At 26.0% G+C, this 12077-nt stretch overlaps 1 protein-coding gene across 1 annotated transcript in view; it reads left to right on the top strand.

Annotated features, from left to right (window-relative positions):
• The first annotated feature begins 8020 nt into the window (after positions 1-8020).
• The window catches only part of LOC132919081 (acid sphingomyelinase-like phosphodiesterase 3a), a 221045-nt gene continuing 216988 nt past the window's right edge, over positions 8021-12077 (top strand). The window contains exon 1 of the mRNA XM_060980431.1: positions 8021-8311. The gene's annotated coding sequence lies outside the window, so the exon portion shown is untranslated. The remainder of the gene's footprint in view (positions 8312-12077) is intronic.

Genomic DNA, 12077 nt, shown 5'->3' with positions numbered 1-12077 from the left:
ATTTTTAGTAAATATAACAACAATAGATTCTAACGATTTGATGCAGCGTCTCTCTAGATCTGAAATTGAATCAGACATCAGAAGCTTAATGAATACTTCAATAGTTTACATTAAAAATAGCAAACAACATAAATAATAAATAATCATCCAAATGTTACTTAGCTTGATCATGTTTTAGAAAATCCTAGTACCTGGATCTAGAATTGTTAAGCAAGTTTAATGATGATTGGTAATCTTCAGTAATCGTACTTCAATAGATGGCGGAAAATACCGATTCATAGATATTTTTTATTTTGATTTCAATTATAAATTCCAAAAGGTATAGATTACAAATACAAATTAAATTCAAATAACTAAAATAAATAAATATAATATACATACATAATTATTATGGAAATCAATAGTCATAGATTATTATTTTTTAATAAAATTCTTAATCTGAGGTAGTCAATGAGTAAAATAAATAAATAAATACCTAATAAATATTATTTTTCAACATTAACATTCGATTTACCAGTTTGAAAATCCAAACATAATATTGAGTGTAAATTAGAACATGTCTGTTTTAGAGTTTAATATATTAAATAACTAATGCAAATCATAACTATCGATTTCAATGGTACCTAATTTATATTTGTGGGTTTTATGTGCTAACATATTATGTAGAAATCGGTTTTAACTTCTTCTAATTTGCTTATAAGATAATATTTATTTGGATTCCAAATCAACAACCCCGAACTAATGTTCTAGAATAGAGTGTACAAAGGAAAAAATAAAAGACATGTAAGCGAGTAGGATCGTTAAATTCCCAACAATTATGTTTTAAAAATCCAAGTACATTTACTTCATTATATTGTATATTGATATGTTTAAATTTTAAATTTATCTAAAAAGTAATACCTGTTTAACATTAGCTACTTTATCAATTTTACTATTATTAATGGAACACTTGGCTATAAATATATTAAATCGGTATTGATATTAAAAATGGTTTAATTGACGAACATTATGATGACACAGTAATTGATTGTATAAAAAATATAGTTATCACTATATTATATTGAAGATTATTTTTTACTATATTATGTATAATATACTAAATATACTGAAAAATTACTAGACATGAATCGTGTAATTGAAATAACAATAACGAGGCGTCTAAAATAGAGTTTACATCATTATCAACCTATGCTGTACTATTTCGGAAACGATTTAATACACATAGTTATGATAATCATTTGTTCGGTGTACACATAAATGCTATTTACTCCATCAAAGGAACTCCCAGGTGTGTTTTGATAACGAATTTATATATTTGACTTAAGGAGAAAAGACCTCTTGAATAATTTTCGTTCATTTAAATTCGAATATAACTGCTTATATTAGTATTCAAATTATTTTAGTACTCGAATATGTTTTTGGATTTTCTCATTTCTGAAGCTAACGGTAGACCAAGCATTCTGTTGGGAACAGCATATATATATATTTAGTCCTCCACATAAAGGGTCTGTGTGGACGGAATATCCTTTGCTGGTTTTTGGCGGTCTATTGTTGGACGACATTCACCAAATCATATACAAACAGAAAATATTAACAAAAGGTAACCGTGCTCATATTTTTTATTTTTCTGTATGTAGTTGAATATAAATTGACATTTATAAATCTCTTTTTGTCTCATTAAAGCCAGATCAAAGAAATACTATTAATGCTTTCATTTAAACTATATTATCGTAAAATATCGATTAATTAAGTTCTTTGGAAATTGATGGACAATATTAAAATATTAGAATACGCATCTTTAATTGTTTAAGTAAAATCGATAATATATTTTTATATTATTATTCCAAATTATTTGACCAGAAAACGTTTTACATAGATTATGTAACTTAAGCTATTTCTAATCACATTGCAGTATATTATCATATTATGTTTGTTTCAAAAAATTTAAAAAAATTAAAATAACAATGAATATTTATACTATATATATTTTATTTTATTTGGCAAGTCAAAGTTATTCGAATGATTTAAATTGGGATTTTTTATATTTTATTTACATTGAAACACAAAATATATACTGTATACGTACATAATGTAAACATTTTATAGAATTGTTTGGAAGATATAAATATTTTATTCAATGTTCAATGAGGGAGGTATGAAAGCAGATTGGAGATTTATTAACGGTTCGAACAATATGTGAATGTGCATTGTGCACGGATGGGCGTGCGTATACAATTCGATTGTCAACATTTTAATATGGAATTAAAAAAGTATATCTATAATTTAGGAGTGGAATAGGAAAAAAAGTAAAAGACAGGCTGAATATATGAGCTTTATTGTTTATAATTTCACCAAACAAAAAATTAAATCCATCACACAATTTTAATGGACGTTTTTCATTTCATATTTCTATAAATCGAACAATATAGTATTTCGTATGTTTTCAAATATTCAAAAACTTAGTTTTTTTTTATTAACTGATGTAATGATTTAATGTATATTTAGTCTTCAAAACTAATGACATTTATTATATTACATTAAAAAAGTTAAAAATAAAAATAATATACACTCTCTTATTTCTTTCGCCTTATTGCTGGATATTAAAATATTATTTTTAAACATTAAATAAAACACACCCTTAAAATTAATATTTTTAATGTTTTGATTAAAAATTTGATTAACGCTAAGCAACTATTTTTAAATATAGAACATATTATTTATATTTGTGTATTGCGAAATATGTCATCAAAATAAAAATAAATATACGTAATAATAATTATTAGGCATTTAAAGTGACATTTAAACTTTAGTTAAAAAATTTCCAATAAGTCTCTGGATAAATGTTCAAAATTAAACTCAATAATTTTTAATACGGTATAAATAACTATAAATGCTGATAAATGTGAAATATTAATCGATAATTTTGTGTTTAAAACAATTCGCGTTATTATAATACTGTAACCTCGATTCATTAGTTATTTTGGCATAAAAAATTTACCAAACCCTCGAGATGTTTAAGTCTAGAATAAATTTGTATAGAGTTAAGTTACGGTAGGTAATCAAGTTAATCTCATTGCGCATAGACGTGGCTGGACTAAGAACTTGTTGCGCCTCTAGCAATAAGGATGCTAATAATTCGAGCTACCCGACAACGACTGAAAAGGATAAAAGTTTAAATCACTGTGGCAGAATAATATGCAGTTAGTAATAATAGTCGCTATCGGCAGTGTCTTGTTCTTGATTTTTTTGTCCTTTATTTTAATATATATTATTACCAGTAACTTCGATTATGTAAAAATTGATCATTTGAGTTTTTGACACTATAATAATTAATAGTATACCTTGAAAATATATCTATAAATCGTCCAGAAAAAACGGAAAGTTTGTACAAAATAAATAAATAATCTTATTTTTGAGAATCGAGTGTTTTGGTATCGGAGTCAGCAAAAATATTGCTATTGCACAAATATCATAAAAATTAAGTGAAAGTTAAGAGTTTGAGTCAACCATATAATATACATATCTATATGAACCATTTTAATAGCTGAGGCTTGTTATATTTTCATGTAATTTTTTTAATAGTCTTTGAACAATCTAACCACGGTTGCATTAGTTTCATACTTCAGTGAAATTAACTAAAAAGTGTTCACAATGCAAAATAGTTTAATTTTAAATAGAATTTTACAGTCTTTATATACTATATGTTCTAATTAAGTTCAAAATAAGTAAAAAATAAATAGTTTTGTCAAAAGTTATCATTTAAAAGTGTTTTAATGTATATACATTAAATACATATAAAAAGAACAATAATAATAATACACATTTTAAATACTTAATTAGGACTTTTACTTTGGTGGATAATTTCTAATAATTATCGTAAACACAAAACAAAATTTAATGATTTTTCAGAGCATACAAAAGTTAAAAAGTTCAACTTTTAACGTTTTCACTGTCAATCAGAGCCGATCACATTATTTTTAAGTTCTGAAAAATCTGAATAGTATTTATTTACATAAAGGGTTGCAACCTAAATATCAAAATAATATGGTATCCACTTTTATTCACTCTGACGTCTTAATAAATTAACTCTACTGAAACCCATGAAAGTACCCATCTACATCATATTTTGTTCTATTTTTATATTTTCATCTCCAACCTATCAATTTTGGCATGATACATAACGACCATATATACTCGGTTGCAGTGACACCCGTACAACATGAGATATTGGACGACCCGCAAAAATATGAAATTCGAGAAATGATACTCGTCATCCGGCCACTGGCACTAATCTTGTTATCAAAAGTCACTACTAAATCTATCCACGTTATTCTTTACACATCGTCTATTCGATTAACATTGGGAGAGAGAAATACGGATAACGCCGTTTTTATTTTTAGTTGACCACAATAATGAACAAGTACAAAAGAGAAACGTTTTTCGATGACGTTAGATTAATATGCATATTATAGACCACTTGATTGACTAGATTGATAGTTAATGGTTGCATAATTGTTTGTGTGAGATATACGTCATTTTAAGGCAATATTTTACTGAAGTACCACTTCAGAAAAAGTATGATCTTCCACAAAAAATAATTACAAATATATATTTTTCAGATTATAATCTATTATAGTAAGAATTATTATCATTACAGTATGTATCATTATTATCCATTAGTTCAGCGGTATCAAACAGTGTATAAATACAAATAATGTAATATTTAATTTTATTTGCTGTTTTCATACTTAATATTACTATTAATTACGATTAATGTATGCATTAATATTAAAATTAGGTTTTTTATTATAAAAATTACTAATAAATTTAGTGTGTAAACGAATCTAGGAATATTTTTTTATTAAACATGAATACATGATTCAAAAAAACTATCAAAATTATTGAAAATATTCTATAGATAATTTTAGAACTTTATTTTTGTATAAATAACAAAATTGATTAAAATTTAATTTTTAATTACTTTACTTAACAATTGTTAAATATAGCAAAATAATTATCTCGCTTGTTTAAATTTACTATTTGTTATTTTGTTATTTTTGTTAATAAATAATAAATAAATAAAATATAGATGTGGATATAAAAATTTGAGATTAATTTTCTCTCTACGTTGATGAAAGTTAGTTTTCAATAATTGCAATTCTATACTTTAATTATTAAAATAATATTTCATTTCAAAATGTCTTGGAATAATTTCAAAAAAATAATTTGGAGTACCTATCTCTAAATATATATTAGTGTTTCAATGGTTAATTAAAATACAATAAATGCAAAGTTTACAGAATAAGTTATTGTTATAAAAGTATTGGATAATAATTGTATACGATTAAGTTTGAGAATAGCTCAAATAATCCTTTAAACTAAAATAAATTAATTCAAATTCATATAGTTACCTGTAAAATTATTTATGTTAAAACAGTTTTAATATTAAATAAATTATAAAATAAAAACAAAAATGCACATTCAAATTTATGAAAACCTTCACTAATAATAAAAAAAAAAAAGATGGTAAACAAATCTTGGTAATTATAATCTATAACTATATATCAACAATCTGTTACAAAATTAAACACTGAGTAATTATTATAATTAAAAAATCAAATAAGCGTATATTTATACGACCGATCCGATCATTTTCCCTTGGTTTAAAAAAACGATATTTTTAATTAGTAAATTTACTAGACTTTTGCAGCATTACAAAAGAAATCCGTAAATAATATAATATTTCACTAGCTATAAGCCCCAAATATTTCTTACAGTTTTTAATTATTTCCCTTTAATATAATATATTATATATTCGTTTATCAGTGCATTGAAATTGCTATAAATATATATGTTTATATATTTTTTTTTCTAATGTTACATTGGTAGGTTTTTAATAATTGCAACACTTTAAATAACTATGTGATTTTGAGATATGACCGAAATGACTAACTACAGAATGCTTATTAAATTATGCCTTTCTTCAAAAATACACGTTTTATATTATAAATGTATGGTATATAATACTTTTAAAAAATATTGAACGGGGGATAAATATTGTATAATGAAATATGTATATATTTTTAATAGTTATGTTCTACTTAAAAATAAAAAATAAACGGTTCAATTGTTTTAGCTCAACCGAGTCCTTAAAACGTTTATTCATACATGGAATGAATTTTTAAGTTTTTTTTCGCATTGTTATTTTTGGTAGGCCGAGCAGGTAGGTGTATATTTACGTGGGTAAACAAATTATATCGTGACATCGGGTGGTTTTCAGCAATAATATTATACACGTGTAAATGAACACGCGGTAAACAAGTTTCAAATAACTGTACTTAGTCAACATACATAAAGTATATTATTGAATGTAGGTATTCGATGTCTGAGTGCTATTCAAATACAATTGCAATCGCCACGAATTTCGGTAACATACCGTTAAGTTAGGTTAAGAACGTCGCTGATCAAGTTTCAGGCTGTCTTCACTTATTACACCACTACAGTTGCATGCAACTACGATACTGCAACAGTAAGTATCATGGGTCAAAGAATAGACGCGATTTCTGTAATTTTCAATTCGGACACAATGCATCACGTCAATCTTGTAAAGTATGTGAATAGTTTTCGAGCGTTGAAATACTTTTAAATAGATAAATTATCATCGAAAATATTTAAGTATGATTTAAATAAAATTGAGAACCCTTAATCATTATAACCGGCTCTTCTAGTTTGATGATATAATGATGTTGATGTACAAAGTAGTTCAATCGAAATTAGTGTATTTAATAATTATAGCTGAGTACTGGTGTTTGAATTACATTTTTCACAGGAATATCGAATAAATATCGCGCAATTTTAAGTAAAAATCAAAAACGATTGATTTAAATATTTACATAGTAGACTGGGTAGACTGTTTTCCAAATATATTTTAAATGAGCAGTATTAAAATAATTATAACTATCCTCGTATCTCTATTTACGTAAATACAAAAAAAAAGTATAATTTTATAAAATTTAATTATAATGTAAGTATCGTTCCATCTGTTAATTTCGAAGAATTCTATATTTACAGGAGCACTGCGCAGAACAACTTGTGTCCTTAGGTACCTAAAACTCTACCGGTTTTCCTGACACTTAGAGGTATTTACGAAGAACCCATGATAATATATCCGAAACATAATATCAGATGATTGTAGTACACACTTGCAAATAACGCAGTATAGGTGTAATATTTCGAAAATGTACTATGTTCTGAAATATATTATATCTGCACTTCTCACCGCCGTTTTGCATTTATTTTTTTAGATTTAATTACAATCGAATCATATATCCGCTGTCGAAATAATGATGATGTCATTTAATATAATAATTACTAGGGTTGGGATTTTGATGAACTTTGTACTGTTTTTCAATGTTTGTTACGCGATGCTCGTTTTATAGCATATACGATCTAATCAGAATACGAAGTTTTTGTTATACACAATATATGGACAATTTTCAATTTTTTTCATTTTTATGCGTTTTTACATGCTAACAAAGTTGTTATTTAATCGGATTTTATTGATCGTTATACTTCAAACCATTTCCATACGATGAACAAGGTAAAAAAATCGAGATTAAAAATTTCGACGGAAAATTAAAAATAGGATAGCAGGTAATTCCCTCTTTTTGAATTAAAGATCTACGTAGAACACTTGAAATTGTGTAGTTTTGTAATTTTTTTTTTTTTCATTTTAGGGCAAAAAACCATTTTTTTCTAGAACATGACATTCACAGCCCTAATAATTACGATAATAATTATGGTATCAAAACCAATTCGAGACGGGGTGATGGCGAAAACTCGTAGTAGCCCGCTAGCGTGTAACTGGTGTCGGTGAATTTCGTATGGACCGCCGAAGCGCTTGCGTTCCCTCTCCTCCCCCACCAGGCCAATTGCTGTGGTGAAATGGCAAACGGCGGAGGGTTGATTTAGGGGTGGTTGAGGCGGTATTAGCCGGCCGCCGTGCGTGGCGCCCGAACCGAACGCAGTATTCTCGCTGACACGTAGGACAGACGTCGAACGTGTAGTCAGCGCCCGCGCGCCACTTTAACTAACTCGTCTACGACACTATACGAACGCGTAAAGTTTCACGGTGGGACGAAACCGCATAGTTCCAGATTTGTACCATATTCCGTCAACTTCGGGTGAATACAATAATATTTTGGTTAATATTAACAGTTTTTCGAATTTTTCGTTTTTTTTTTCCGGATCATTTTGATTTTTTTTTCAATTGGATAACACGTCATTTCGTCTAGGCAGAAGTCTCATACCGGTAAGATACAAAATTGAATGTACAATGATAATAATAATAATATTAACAATAATATACAATATCATTATTCTCGCCCAGCTGCAGTGCACTGGTCCTCGTGCACTACACAATATTTTCCCCGCTCTGTCCGCAGCCGCCCTGTCGGTCTAATGCACAGACATTAAAAAACCATTACGCGACCGCGACTAGCCGCTAAAAACATGATATTATTATTACTTTCCGGCAGACGATCAATTTCCTATTTTCCGCACATTTTGTTCTTAAAAAATATAATATATAATATATTATGTGTGTATCGTATAAATTATATTATTATTACTATTATTATACTTAGACCAACGAGATTACTTGAAAAAAGGCGTTTCCCGCCACCACTCGTAATACCTACTATGATTATAGAAATGTAAGTAAGTTAATTTACAAGGTAGCATTTTACCAGTTCAATTTTTTTACCACTCAAAATTTAATATTACCCCTTAAATTATTTAGATTTTCACTGTACTGTGCTATAGATATAATGGCATACCACCAAATGGTTAACCGTATAAACACCAACATTTCTTTATGGTTAACTGTTACTTATTATTATCACCGTACATAATTATTTATTGTTATTTTAGATTATATGTTGATAACAATTTTTACTTTTTATATTTTATAAAAAGATAATAGTACAAGGTATTATTGTCACCAAGTTATATGTATTATTTTTACCGATTTTTCAATACATTTAGGGTAATTTTATTTTATCTAAATTCATTATACCTCTAACTATATTACACAAATTTATACGGTTACTTTAGTGGAATAAGCTACGATAACCATTGCTATCAATTACAATTTGAGCGCAACGAAGAAAAATGTCCATTTGTGATACAATATTATGCTAGTCCTGTGACGCACTCGAGTCGGCCTGGAATATTAATCGAGTTAGATGTGAATGTGTCCCACGCACGAAGGACACCTTGATTAACGTTCTTATACAGTTGTTACATTTAGAAAATTGCAACCATATATAATAGTTCAAACAAATAGAGTACTAAAAAATGGTAAATAAATATATTTGAAATTTCTTATCTTTTTCCCCCTATCACATTTTTCATACAGCTTTTGCCGTAATCGTACTAAATCTGTCGTGACGACATTTTATTTTTTCTACAATTATTTTATTCAAAATATATCAATAATATACTATTATAAGGATATTTAAGTTCAATAAATATGAATATATATATATATATAACATTTGGTTACCTATAAGAATGGAATATTGTATTAGCTTATTGTGTTATAATAATTAATCGTCATCAAATCAACAACCTACCTTAATCATTTTACCATTACACTTTAATAGGTATTTTAATGTTAGTTTATTAATATCAAATAATTAACATCAGTTTATTGAATCTACAGGTTCTTATGTTAATTGCTTAAAAAGTGTATATTCATTGCAATAACAGTATTTATTTATCAACAATATTTATATAGGTAATTTCTTTTAAAATGTGTTGATTTATGTCTTTGGAATTTTTCATTTTTTCATTTCATAGTTTTAGACATTTAAATAGAGATTCATGTAAATAAAATTCCTAGTATACTATATTAATATTGCTGAACGGTGAAATGTGGACATTTTTTGGAAGAATTATCGTCTCTATTATGGTAAAATATAGGGTACTTATATAATCATATACAATTTTCTTACGAAAATCAACAACGTTCAAAATGTATCATCATATTATACTATATTATACACACGTTACGCATAGTACGCTTTCAAATTCATAAAGACTTTGTGAAAAAAACCGTATATTTTAATATGAAACAAGACAGTAGTTACATAACAATAGTTATTTGATAAGTTAGCTTTTTTATGATGACGTACGTATATATTGTGACTGTATGACTGTATGGGTAGTATATATTTCTTCTTCGTGTTATTATCAACTATAACCAATAATATGATAAATCATTGATTTTTATTCAAAAATAATATAGTACACTAAATGTCTGATATAATTAATATTTTTTAACAAATATAATTGTTTTTTTTTTTTTTTTTTTAATGTTTCAACGTCATGTTTCCAAAACTGTTTGAATAATTGATTATATACTATATATTATATTGGACTACTATTGGGTTAATATATGTTACATGAAACAAAGGAGTCGTTAAGATAGCTGTTTAAACTTCACTTCAAAGTCGATGTATTTACCCACAGACTTTCTTACGTGAAAATAATAATAATATATCCTTTACACATTCACGTATAACTGTTTAAGATAATAACAATTTTGTTCTCTATTCTGTAATAACAAGTTTATTTCTGACACGTTCGTTTTTAGCGTACAAACATATTTTTCGTTTACTTTACTATTTACTATTTTTACTTATTTTTTTTTTCATTTAACGCCTCATCATTTTGATGTGCAGCTATATGTCGACACGTGGGAATTATAATATATCACATCCTGCGCACAGTATTATAAATCCTTGATATCGACGACAATGAGGTGATTGCTTTGCTTTTGAGTCTATATAAAAATAAAAATATATATAATATATATATATACCATGAGTATAACAAACTTTTTATTTTTATTTAAAAAGTTTGCTCTTGTGTGATCTGTCTCCCAAGGTGATTACTCATAAAAAGTATATACAAAAGCACATTTTAAATATTACAGTATCTAGTTGAACGAAATTATACGACTTTAGTGTATAATATTATAATATACCAACACTTTATGGATTAAAAAAAAAAAGTAAGTGTGACAGATATGAAATGTAAGAATAAATATTTAAAAAAATCTTTACATGGAAATAAAAACTTTAGATGGAGTACTTAAAAATAATTACTGATTGTCATTATTATTAAGTACTGTTAGAAACTACAATTTTGACTAAATGTATAAGGCATATAAAATTATAATATAATATGACGTTTTATATTTTTAAAAATTACATTCCGATTTTTGATTAAGTATAAACGTAAAATACACAAAATGCATATAAATATATGCAATTATTATTTTCTATTATTTTAAAATTTAGTTTACCACAATCTTAATAGAATAAAAATTAACCTAAAAATAAACAATTGTAACAGGATTTTAAGATACTGTTCTATAATACATAATTTCTAAAGTCTTTAATTTTTTTAGAAAGATAGCTGATTAATATAATTAATATAATATCTTGAATCATCTGAGAACTAACTTAAATAATTACTTTAATCGTTATTAGTGAAAAAAAAAAAAAATGCAGTTATTTTTATTTGATATTAAATCTGTATGAATATCATTATTTCTTTCTTTATATGTCTTAACTTCTTATTGAAAAAAAAATATAAATTATCAATACTATTACGTAAAAATTATTTTTAGTTTTTTCATACATTTTATAAAATTATCATTTAACTGATATTAACAATATTTCAATTTGTGTAGTTATTATACCTTAAACAAAGATTAGTCATCACAAAGCAATTAAGGAAATTTATATTTTCATTAATAAAAGATATAGTATGACATTTTATATTGTTTCATCTATAAATAGTAAATACGTTTTTATAATACTGTTAAAATCGTAAATAATTTTATGAATAGGACAAAATTATTAACGTTTTGTATATCTACAATCTGTTAGTATTTTGACACGAAAACAGTGTTTTTGTAATAATTATAAATGCATATTATAATTCCAGTACGAATATTTCGAGGAATATTTAAAATTAAATACATTAAGAAGCTACATTAATAATTG

The sequence above is a fragment of the Rhopalosiphum padi genome, chromosome 2 (assembly GCF_020882245.1).
Source record: "Rhopalosiphum padi isolate XX-2018 chromosome 2, ASM2088224v1, whole genome shotgun sequence".
Taxonomy (NCBI): domain Eukaryota; kingdom Metazoa; phylum Arthropoda; class Insecta; order Hemiptera; family Aphididae; genus Rhopalosiphum; species Rhopalosiphum padi.
The sequence above is the reverse complement of the archived record's forward strand: the minus strand, read 5'-3'. Positions and strand labels throughout refer to the sequence as shown.